We start from the raw sequence: 12461 nt of genomic DNA on the forward strand, positions 1-12461 counted from the left end.
TCTCTCTTCTCTTATTTTTTGGTTTTTTGAGACAGGATTTCTCTGTGTAGTTTTGGTGCCTGTCCTGGATCTAGCTCTTTAGACCAGGCTCGGCACAAAATGCATCTGGAAGTTTTCCTGTGTCCTGGCCAGCCAGCTGACAGTCAGGACAAATGTTTCCCACTTGCGTCCCCCAAGTAAACACACAGAGGCTTATATTAATCATAACTGCTTGGCCATTAGCTCAGGCTTATTACTGACTAGCTCTTACACTTAAATGAACTCATAATTCTTATTTATGTTTAGCCACGTAGATTGGTACCTTTTCTCAGTTCTGCCTTGTCATCTTGATTTCTCTGTGTCTGGCTGGTGACTCCTGACTCAGGCTTCCTCTTCTCTGAATTCTCCTTGTCTGCTTGTCTGGTCTATACTTCCTATCTGGTTACTGGCCAATCAGCATTTTATTTATCAACCAATCAGAGCAACACATAATCCCAGCATATTGAATGACATTCCACAGCACTTATGTATGTATACATATAGTTATAATATATTTATATATACATATATATCTATGTGTATATATATATATACACACACATATATATATGTAGGAAAGGAGGTATGTATTTAAATAATTCTGCATGGTCTCTCATTTTAACAGTGTGATTGGGCAACTTAGAATAGATGAATTGAGTCTTCTCCTCTTGAAAATTTCTTCGGAGTGAAATTTTCAAATGTTACTCATTTTCTCCTCTTCCTTATTGATTAATTTATAGCTTCCTGAACACTTTCCCTGTTGATTCTACAAAGAGACCCAGAAACTCATGGATTTCTATAGCCAAAAAAAAAAATCTTTGAAGATTATTTAACCATTTTCTCTATTTGACACTGGTGATGTGGATATGAAAAACTCATGACTTGTTAAAAGTCATAGGGCAGTGCTGAAATTGACTCACTAAATGAAGAGTGTTTTATATATTGCATTTGAAAATTTTCTGGAGGAAACCCATGAAAGGCATGTCCTCATTCACTCTTTAGCTAGTATTTGCTGAGCAGCTTCTGGGAATTATGCACTCTGTTCAATATGAGAAATGGCAGTATGACTAATTTTGACTCAGTGTCTTCTTGGGTGATGCTCCTAAATTTCTTCTTAGTACATGCCATAGCATGGTGACAGAGCTGCTTTAATTTCTAGGAGGCAATGAATGACTCTTGGTCTTATTTAGTAGCTGACAAACTCCCTGTTCCTGTGTTTAGTTTAGATAGTATCACAGAAAAAAATGAGATGTGGGTGGGAGGCAATGATGCTAACAATTCCATCTCATCGAGAAGTTATTTCTAGCTCATTCTCTCTTTCCGTCTCAAACATTCACGGAGGAGGTAGTACTATATGTTAATGAGTTCCAGTATTATCTAGTTTTACAGTGATTAAACTTCAGATCTTCCTTTCATGTTGGAGCCATTATATGTCTTAGTTTTTTACTTTTTAAAGATAAAACTTAATAGAATAAGCTGCATATGTTAAGTATTCATACTGTTACACTTTATGGACATACTGGCCTGCTACACTGTAAAGAGCTTTCATTGTCTATTGTAATTTTTGTCTTGATCTTTGTTTCTTATCAGTTCTGCTACACCAGTATTCCTGTGTGCATCATTTGCATGCTGTGCATTTTCTGTGATCTTTTATATGGTTTTTGATTGTGTTTCAGTTAGAATTACTTAGTATATTTCTATTTAATATTCTTGCTGATATTGTCGATACTCTACCTTTTTGTAACTTGTTTCTCTTTGTCCTGTCTTCCTTTCCCTTCTCTTTGGCACCTTTGTTTTATTTTAATTTGATCCAATACATTAATGAAATATTACAGTTTATTTTTTAAAACCATTTTAAAACCATTGCTCTGAAAGTTAGAGCATACATACAGAAACTGTCATTTCTCAGAATTTATGTTGTAAACTTCATGATTGAAGTTGCAAGTTGTTAAAAATAATTTTTTTTTAATTCAGGCCTGAAATTCACAATCCTGCCTTAGCCTCCCGAATGACAAGATGTATACATCATCATGCTCAGCTTAAATCCTAAATAGTTACTTTTATGGTCTTTTGTGTGTAGCGTCATATATTTTACTTCTGCTTGCATCCTAGACCAGACAGTGCAGTATCACTCTTTCTATACAAAGTCTGTTTTCTTTAATGAAATTAAGAGGGAAAGGCTGCCTCTTGTTGTTTACACAGTAGCTGTCTCCCATGTTCCTCTTCCTCCTTTGAAATTGGTATGATTTTCCTACAACTTGAAGAAATAGCTCTTTCTCCATCCTGTAGAAAGACTATTAGTGGTGAGGTAATACACACACACACTCGTATTCACACATACATACATACTCTTACACACATTCACACACATAGTCTCTCTCATACACACATATACTCATAACACATACACACACACACACACACACACACACACACACACAGAGCATAGCACACAGAGAAAAAGATCTTCTACAGAAAATAGTGGGGGAGTTTGAGAAGCAGAAGTCAAGTCCTTTCTTGAGGTTCGGGGTCTTTAGAGTCTTTCTGGGGGGTCTTCCCCTACCAATTTAAGGTTAATTAATTTGAAACCAGACAGAGAGTCTGATAGGTCCACAAGTTTGTTTTCGTCTGACCTCGACCTTCTCTGATGGTCCACAGACAGGGAGTCTACTGGCAGGAGAACAATCCCACCAGGCTTTGTCTCAGAGCAGGAGGGTGAGGAAGAAGGCAGCCATCTTGGAAATTTGCCATTCTTATTATCTGGGCTTGGCCCTCTCCCTGTCAATCTGCCTGTTAGAGAATCTAACTGCTAGTCCCTCATGCCTCGCTTTGAGGCTCAGACTGAACAACTTCTCCTTTGAGTGCAGATGAAGGAGACAAGGCTAAGATTTTGTGTTTATACACCCTCTTTGTTTTGCCACCCTCAGGGATGTGGTCACAGGGTGAGGAATGTTGGCTTGGGGATAAAGATGGCATTTCTGCTCCTGAATGCTCTGAGGGGAAGTTCACTGTCGTCCAAATGTCTGCTCCTCAAGTCCCTTCCATTTATTTTTGTGGCCGCTTTAATGATTTTTCTCTGTATCTTTGGTTTTCAATAGTTTGACAGTATGAGGTTATCTGTAATTTTGTTTGCATTAGTGGTTTACTGAGCCTTTTGGATCTGTAGATATTTTCAGCAATCTAGAAGAGAATCAGCCACTATTCCTTTAAATATTTTCATGCTCTGTTCTTCTGTTTCCATTTTCACCTAAAAGTTGCATCCCTTAGGCCAATTGGGATTGTTGAGAATATCTTCACTGAAATTCTTTTACACTTGAAAAAATATTTCATCAATATTATTTAAATTCAATAATTAAAAAAAAATCTGTCCTTAAGTTCAGAATCTTTTTTATTGTCTTCAATTTGCTACTCACCTGCTTGGTGCATTTTTTGAATTTTAAATATATTACTTTTCAGTTCTAGAATTGGTTCACTAAGGGTTCACCATCTGTGCTCTCACATGTCCATATTTCCCCTGGGCCCCTGCACGTATTTACAATACCTATTTAAAAAGTTCTCTTCTAATTCTTACATCTGGATAATCTTTTGGCCAGTTTACATTGGCTGCTTACTTTTCTCTATCATGTCATGTGTTCTTGCTTCTTTATATGACTTACAATTTATGTTGTAAATTCAGTGTCGAAGATACATTTCCTATATGGAATCTGGAGTATATTGCCTTCTTCAAAACCAAATTGAATTTTTTTTTCTAGTGGTGAGTTAAATTTCTTTCAGTCTTCTTGATCCCATCAAATGTACTTTTATGTTAGGATGGTTCTCTTTGAGGCTTGCTCTTAGGGCTTGGCCTTAACTGTAGAGGTGAACTCCAAGATGTGGCCTCTTCTATAATCTTAGAGAAGGGCTCAGGTCTCCAGTGAGACTGTCCTCCAGTAGCACTGATATCTGGTGTCTCTCAGAAAGGTGTGACACTTAGTGGCTTCTTTTAAATCTCTGAGCATTGAGGTATCTGCTTTCTGTCTGTCCTGCCAGCCTCAATGTACCTATATAGCGCAGCTGTTAAGTCAAGGCCCCATGGAGGAGGCCTGTTCCTTCTCCTTCATTTTTTTCATCTTTACCCTCTCTGAAGTCTTCCTCCTTTCACAGTTTGCCTGATTGCAAGAAATGGGACATGGTAGCACCCAACGTGTACTGTGCATATAAATGAGAACTACTTTTGGGGGTGTGAAAAGTTTTTCCAAATTTGGAATCTGACTTTAGGCCTGAAGTTCCCCTCCTGTTATCCTCCGGGTGTCCCTCTTCTCAACACAGCTGTCACTGGGGAGGCTGAGTCACAGCAGAGACCCTCTGGGAAAGCTGGTGATCTCTCCCCTTCCTGAGGCCCCATACGGAGCCTGGTGTTTGGATCAGCCTGGAACCCACAGTTGACAGCTCACTTTCCACTAGTGAGTAGTGTGGCAAGATCATTCATTACAGAGGGATGGGTGAACTGAGGGAACGGAAGTCTTCAGATTAGTTATTTATGGCAAGATTTTTCACGATGCAGCAGGCTTTGTAATCATTCACAGTTCCTTACTTAAATTTTCCTTTTGTTCAGTATTTTTTTCTTTGTAGCATCAAGATAATCATCTGCATATTTATTACCTAAAGCAGAAAGAACGTTGGAGATGAATCACAAGGAAAACCATTGCCAGTTTTAAAGTTCTTCTAATGTATAAAAACTATTTCAATGTTTTTGATTGACACTTTTCAATAAATAATGAAGTTATTATGAGTTATAATAAAATTAGTTATATCTCCTTGCATATTTTAGCTTCAGAGAATATGTTTAGTGATGTACTTTTGATGTATTATCCACAACTATGTTTACCTTTAATTTGGCATGAAAATTATAGAACCAACTTATGTGGAATATTTTCAGATACCTCAATGGAGAATAGCACATCATCTCCCAGTCCTGTTTCTGCTTTCCCTGTCATCCCATCACCATTAAAGCCAAATCAATGGTTTTTTTACTTCTGTTTTTATTTATTTTTTTAATGAATCTGGTTGTAATGAAATGGAAAATTTTAAGACCAAAGCATCACATTTAGCACCAACTTCTAGTGATATATGGCTCAGTGTCTATGCCAATGGTTGAAAGGACTTGTGGGGCCCTCATGCAATAAAAGAATGTTAATTATATCCAAAGGTTGATGTATGAAAAGCCTCATATGCATAATGCAGTAATTATACCCACATAAACTGACCCTTCTGTTGCTGAGTTTTGCTTACCTGGCAGTAAGCATCTTGGTAGTGCAAGCAGCCATGACTTAATAGCCCAGAAGGATTCAGAGTGTAGACCAGACTTAAACTTCCAGGTAGATTTGTCTAAACTGCAATTAGCATGTCAATTAGAAGTATATGTATTCACTAGTCAGTAGGCACTAGGACCCATGGTTTTTGATTGTTTGCTCAATTCAGTCTTAGTTCTTCATCTCTTTTGGGCATGGGATTTTACAAATATTTATTAATTCTCCCTGCATTTACTAATCACTTCTTAGTAATTACTATGACAAAATTGCAAATATGACCTAGAAAGTAAATTGTCAAGTAAATAGATCATCCAAGTGTTTTGGTATAGCATGGAGACAATGGAGGTGAGGTATCTGAACCAAGTCTTGAAAGATGAGTACGCCTTAGCCCTGCAGAGTGTGATCTGCGTGGGGAAAGGACATGATGTGAGAGCATGTTCCCCTTAGGTAGGAACATAGACAGTCTGGGGTAGATGGCGTGCAGAGCCCAGAGCAGTCAAGTGTAGGTGGCAGTGAGAGATGGGACTGGACAAGTGCACATGACCCCGTTCTCGAAAAGCCTCCTCAGTTGCCACCCGGAATCTTCTCTCCAGTGTCCTTTTATTTATGTGCTTTTTACAGAGTAAAAGCACTTCCAATGTCTAAATTGTCATGAACTTTAACTAGTCTAGTTTAAATTAATGGTTTTATTATTTTTAAAGGGGCTCAGTTCAACGCATTAAGACTTTTGAGTTGTAAAAGAACAGGCTGATAGCAAACCTTGTTTTCTTTGTCAAACACTTTTAATATTGTACCCACAGGTAAAGTACAAGAGCCTTTCTCTGTGACCAGGCCAAGCTGTGTCCCAGAGGGCATGAATGGTGCCTGTCCTGGTTCTGAGCCAGGCTCTCTCTTCCTCCTCTTCTGTGGTTCTGAGGAACTCTCCGATCTGCCGCTCTGCTTTGTGACACTGGACCACACCTGACCCGGTTTCCTGCTTTTGTTCTTGAGTCAGTGCTGACGGGACCCTGTGGTGTGGCCCTCAGACCGAAGCCGTCACTCTTCGGTCACTCTTCGGTCGCTCTTGGATTGTTTCGAACTCCATGGTCCACGTGAATCCTACAGCTTAGCATTTGTCTGTGCTGGCGTGATGCCCCTTGTCTTCCTCTGTTCCTCCAACCTTGGTTTTGGTGACAGATCCTTATAAAGACTGGCGAGGGAAGAGCATGCTGCCTTGTGTGTTTCCATGCTTGTGAAATAGACCCAGCTCTGCCATCTCACTATAGCCAATAAAGTCAAATGACTTTTATTTCTGCCTGTGGTGAAGTTTTGCTGTTGCATTGTTTCAGAATTATCCAGCTTTGGTTGAATTTACAGTTAATAACCATACTTATGGTGATTCTTCAAACCTCCAGAAGAAAAACAAGGAAATGGTATAAATAACTCTAAAATCTTGGAATCTTTGATTTACAGAAAACTGACTTTTGGATTTCTTTATGTTTTAAATGTAAATCATCATTATGCCTTGAACCCAGAGACTGTCTCTCAAGGAAATTTATTTGGATATATATATATATATATATATATATAAAACAATTATTTCTCAAGTATGAAGACTATTGGCTGATTAATATTGATAGAATAAAGATTCTGAATTAATCATTAATTAATTAATTAATCCAGAATCTTGGGTTAAACAGGTGATAGTTCATCAGGCTTCCTTACACCAATTCTTTTGGAGCTTTTAAAATGCTAGTGTGCATTGTGAGCTTCTGAGGTAAGAAAATAAGGAAAAAAGTAGTAATGTGTACTGTTTCTTAAATTCACATGACCATTACACTCTTTCAGGGTGTACTATTCTGAACTGATGTTGTGTGATAATCACCATGAGCACAACTGAACTGATTGTGAAACTTTCATCTTAAATGGATTGCTTTCTCATTTAGAGACAAATAATGAGTAGAACTAGACTATTGAGGAAATTTTTTCTTATTATTTTAGAAACTTGATGATTGATGGCAGAAACTGAATAGACTGATTCAAGCACTTTATAGGTTTTTATTTATTAACATTTAAAAAGCACTGATCACATCCCCTACCCTGAGCTGACTTGTGTGCTGGGCGCCAGGGATCCATCTCTGAACAGATAGCATCAGTTATTAGACTATGAAAACATCTAGTAGTGAATGCTGTAGAGTGACGGTAGCTACAGAGAAAATCAGGTGTGAGCCACTATGGCAGGAGTAGTTAGGGAGGTTCTTTTGAGTAGCTAGTGCCAAGGTGAGCTGTAAGGAATAGGGACATGTCAGTCCCTTGAAATAGGAAGAAGAGATCAATATAGCAGAAAGTCCCTAAAGTGGGAAAGAATAGTCAGAGCCAATGTGGTTGAAACTTTGCAAGTTAAGGGACCCTAGAATGCAATGAGATCATACTTACAGATAATGCACAAAGCCCTACAAGGGAAGTTACATTTTTAGCTTTCATTCAAAGAAAAATGAGAGCCCAATATAGAGATCTAGGAAAACAGCAACATAACCTGAATCTCTATAATTTGATTTGCAAGTTAAAACATTAAGCTGATTTTTCCCATAGAAACAATGTAAGAAGAGGGTCAAAGTAGGTAGGCCAGGTGTAGCCTGGCACAGGCCCATGAGAGAGATGGTGAAGTCTAGCTTGTCCTAGTGTGATTTTTATGGGTATAGATGGAAGAAATTAGGCAAATTTTGTGTCATGAGTCTCAGAAAAACAGATGCAATAAATTAAAACATTTATTGCAGCAAAATTACATTTTGAATTGCAGTATATTTATAGCTTGACAGAAAATGGACATTTTTCTTGGGTTTATCAAGTGTATCAACCTGTGGCCTATGCACATGTGCACCAGGATATCTGTGAATGGTTCTCACTACCAAGTTGCAAACTTATTTCAAACATTATGAGATTGTGTCTGTGCGTAGGTGTGCATGACTTGATTGTAGGATCCACAAGCAGGAGCTTTGCAGATAGTGTTGTGTCACAATGTCAAAGATTTGGACAGTCCTGTAATTCTTACTTTCCTGCTTTCCACCCTTTCAGAATCCTGCCTCAGTCTTTTGGGAAGGGGAGTAATAAGATTTAGTTGTTTTTAGGTAGCGTGGAGGATGACTTAGCTTAGGCTGTTTTTATGTTGTAGGTTAGAAACACCTGGTCCTCACATAGGAGCAGCCCCTCCTATCACTCAACGTGATTCATGCTGAGTTACTAGGGGTCTCTATGGAGTTTGTGTTCCTTTAGATGTATTTGTTCATTGTATGTGTATCTTCCTCCTGGAACCACAGAAGCACTGTCAGGAAGGATTTCTGATCATAGAGCTTGGGTCTTGGCTGAGTATGATCCCATTCCACCAGAGCCAACACTGATTATCCCATCTATAGAAAGAAATTGAGATGGGTTGTATTTACACCTATATATGCGTTGCTTTCTTTGGATATTTAGAAACAGTAGCTCATCTTAAGATCCCAGCTGATTAAAAGAGGCATTAGATTAACTCTCCAGCTTTTTATGTTATGACATACATTGAAACAACAGTTTTTACAGCAATAGGCAAAATACAAAAGACCCTCTCAGTTGGAGGTTTAGGCCCTAGGGTACTAGGTCACACCTCTGATGGAGGAGTAGGTTTGCATATAATGACTCATTAGCTACCTCTGAGATGTATCAGTTGGACTGTTCCAGAGTCAGAGACATTACATACAGAAAACCAAGGGCTCATCTGGCAATGAGCCTCTGATGTCAGTATTCTAAATCACAGCATTTGACAAGGCTGGTGTTATCTGCTCATGGGGAGTTTTTGTCTATTCTTAGTTTATTCTCTTGCTTATCTCAATGAGATAACTCTTCTCAGGGCTGACAATAACTACTTAGAGTTGATTCACATCTGTTTAGTTACTTGCTTTCTGTTAACATAGGAACCAACTGACCATTATAGATAAACTATTACCTAAGCATCATTAAAACTTGGGACTTATGTATGAAAAGAGGATCATGTTTCTGGATTTTAAGGCCAGAAAGGGGCCTTCCGGAAACTTTCACATTGAAGACTGAGTCCACTTCAAATGTTGAAGCAAGTGTTACTTGTTAGGGAGGGTATGGTTGCTCCTAAGGTCTGTATATCAATTTCTATCCTCCCAAAATACCCAACATGAGTTCATGGTGTTAGTCCAAACAGTAATGACAGTGACAGTGACTTTGGCAGTGCTGATGTCATGTTACTGAGTCATTGAACTGAACATATTACTAGATATGAATATGAGGCATAGTATTTACATCACCCAGTGCTTGGTTGGTGGGTTGTTTTTTTTTTTTTTTTTTTTGTTCAGTTTGTTTCCATTGACACAAGTAGTTGTTTCTGTTTTTCTCTATTCCCCAGATGAGTCAGACTCTTTACTGAACATCTGTAAAAGATACTGGTTCCTGGCCTAAAAGAAAAAGGCTGTTTGACCAATGCATTGTTTGGGTTTTAAATTGAGTTTTCACTCTTGTTGTTTTTAAGATTGTGGCTTCTGAACTCTATAACAGGCTTTGTTGTTGTTGTGCTGTGAGTTCTACATAAGATTTCCATTATATTTATGAAACATGTTCTTCCATGATTTGTTTTTTCACAAATGGTTGAATTTTCCTATGACATAAATATAACTAATGTGTAGATAGCTTTTTACTTATGTGGTTCAGGAGTTCAGCCCAGATACAGGTCAAGGAAAGCAAGTTGACATCTTTCTGAAAATGTGTCATTGGAGTCTACACTTCAGGACCCAGGTTTCTGGCAAAAGGCCTGAGTATGGTGGTATTTTATTTGTACTGAAATGTGATTTTAAGTGTATGTTAATAAATAAAGTTGCCCGGGGGTCAGAGCTATTAGAGCCATAGCAAGAGCGTGGCGGTGGTGGTGCACACCTTTAATCCCAGCACTTGGTAGGCAGAGCTAGGTAGATCTCTGTGTGTTCAAGGATACAGCCAGCATTGGAGACACACGCCTTTAATCTCAATCCCAACCATAGAAGACCTGGAAGTCTCTACAGACAGGCAGTTACGAGGCAGTCATGTGTTTGGGTTTACACCCAACGAGAAGGCAGAACAGAAAGACTATATAAGACAAACACACAGGAAGTAGGTCCCCTTTCGGAGAGCTCTCTTGGCTGAAGCAGGAAAGGTAAGGCTCTTAGTTCTGACCTCTTGGCTTTCTTCTCTGAATTGGCTCTGTGTTTCTTATTTAATAAGACGGTTGGTTACATCTACACCTGAGTGACAAGTATGGGCTCATCTATTGAGTTGTGGGCGTCTTCCCTCAGTATTGTTCCAAGTTAACACTGTTCAAACTATGAAGGCAGGATGTACATAGAAACTTTTCCTTGTGGGTGTTAATATCATTACTTAGTGCCGGGGAAACTCTTTAGCAAATAGAAGAAGAAGGTCATGTGTGGTGATATTTTATTTGTGCTGAAATGTGACATTTTATTTGAATGTTAATAAATAAAGTTTGCCTGGAGATCAGAGGTCAAAAGTGGTGGTAGCACACGCCCTTAATCTGATCACATGGCAGGCAGAGTCTCTGTGTGGTCAAAGACACAGCCAAACATGGTGACACATGCCTTTAATCCCATTACCAACCATAGAGACCTGGAGGTCTGTATAGACAGGCAGTGACGAGGAAGTGATGTGGCTGGGCTTAGAGCCAATGGGAAGGCAGAACAGGAAGGTAATAAAAACACAGGTTAGACAGGAAGAAGCTCTCTCTTGGGAAGCTACAATGAGGTGGTAAGCTAAGGTTAGTCAGTGGCTCCTCGCTATTTCTCTGATCTCTTCAGCTATTACCCCTGTATTTGGCTCTGTGTTTCTTATTTAATAAGACTGTTTAGAAATTCATCTACACTCATGCATGGTGGAGTTGCCGTCCCATAGAAGAACCAGACTGCATGCATCCCTGCCCAGGCAATGGATGTCTGTGTTAGGGTTCCACCAATGTAGCTGACAGGTTTTCTCAATTTTCCAATTAAGTCTATATGTGTTAACATCTTACATATGATGAAAAGGAGATGGAAGGCAGGCAGCTCTGAAATGGAAAAGATGCTAGTTTTTAACATTTGAGTCATAGGTAACAATTTCCTTTTTCAGGATGTGAAAATGACATCAAGAACTTCAGCACACCAGCAAGAGCCTTGGGTGTAGCTTTCATGCTGTGTTTTATTCTCTTTTTATGTGTTCCCCATGTGCAGAAGCATATATATATATATATCTGCCAAATATGCATGCCATATCTGCGGTCAGAACAGCACCTTGTTAAATGTTTATCTCAAAGAGCCAATACTAGTTCAAAAGGGCTTCTCCTTATCAGCTGTGCCAAAATGCTAGGAAAGAATTTTATGCTATTTATAACATACTAAGAAAGTCCTGGGGTGTGATAGTTACCTTAATTCCCTTTCCATAAACAACAAATAGAATGAGTTTGTGGACTGTCCCCACACCCACAGAAGGTGGAAGCACACATGTCACCAAGGGACCTTGCCATTAGCTATTAGTTACATGGAGAGATTCAGATGGTCCCCAACTAGGGTTCTTGTTGAAAGCAATGTTACAGTAGCATGTGGAGTAGTTAAGATAGTTTTCGAGGTTTCTCTTGTTGACTGAACATTAAGAAGACATTATCCTGAAATACTTTCTAGGGGTTGTAGCCTGCTTTATAAAAGAATCATAGGACCGAGCACTCAAGTCATAGATTTTGGGAATGAGGGAAGGGCAGCCTGTAGGAAGAGACTTTTCATTTTCCTTTGGAAGTACCAAGTTATCTCTAATAATGCAGAGAGAAAAGAGTTAGCAATTTAAACAATTTACATAGCAAATTAATAGTGCAATAATTATTCATTGGTTTATTTAAAATGGGCCAAGAATGCCTACTTTTTTAGTGGAAGATTATTTCATTGCACATACTAAAATAGAATAATGCCATATAGAAAAGCAATAAAAGTGAAGTAAGACTTTTGAAAACATATTAATGTATAAAATATTTATTGTACAGCGTCAGTAGTGTTTGCATTTAATCATTTTTATTGTAGATTGGGGGCTAGTCACTTCATTGTGAATTCTGAAAAATGAACAGAAGATGTTTTGCAAGCACTGCTTTTTCTGGAGTGTGCTCTC

At 38.6% G+C, this 12461-nt stretch overlaps 1 protein-coding gene across 3 annotated transcripts in view; it reads left to right on the forward strand.

Moving 5' to 3' along the window:
* The window catches only part of Ccdc85a (coiled-coil domain containing 85A), a 195734-nt gene that overhangs the window by 99842 nt on the left and 83431 nt on the right, over window positions 1-12461 (forward strand). The window lies entirely within an intron of this gene.

Source organism: Peromyscus eremicus, chromosome 10, assembly GCF_949786415.1.
Source record: "Peromyscus eremicus chromosome 10, PerEre_H2_v1, whole genome shotgun sequence".
Lineage (NCBI taxonomy): Eukaryota > Metazoa > Chordata > Mammalia > Rodentia > Cricetidae > Peromyscus > Peromyscus eremicus.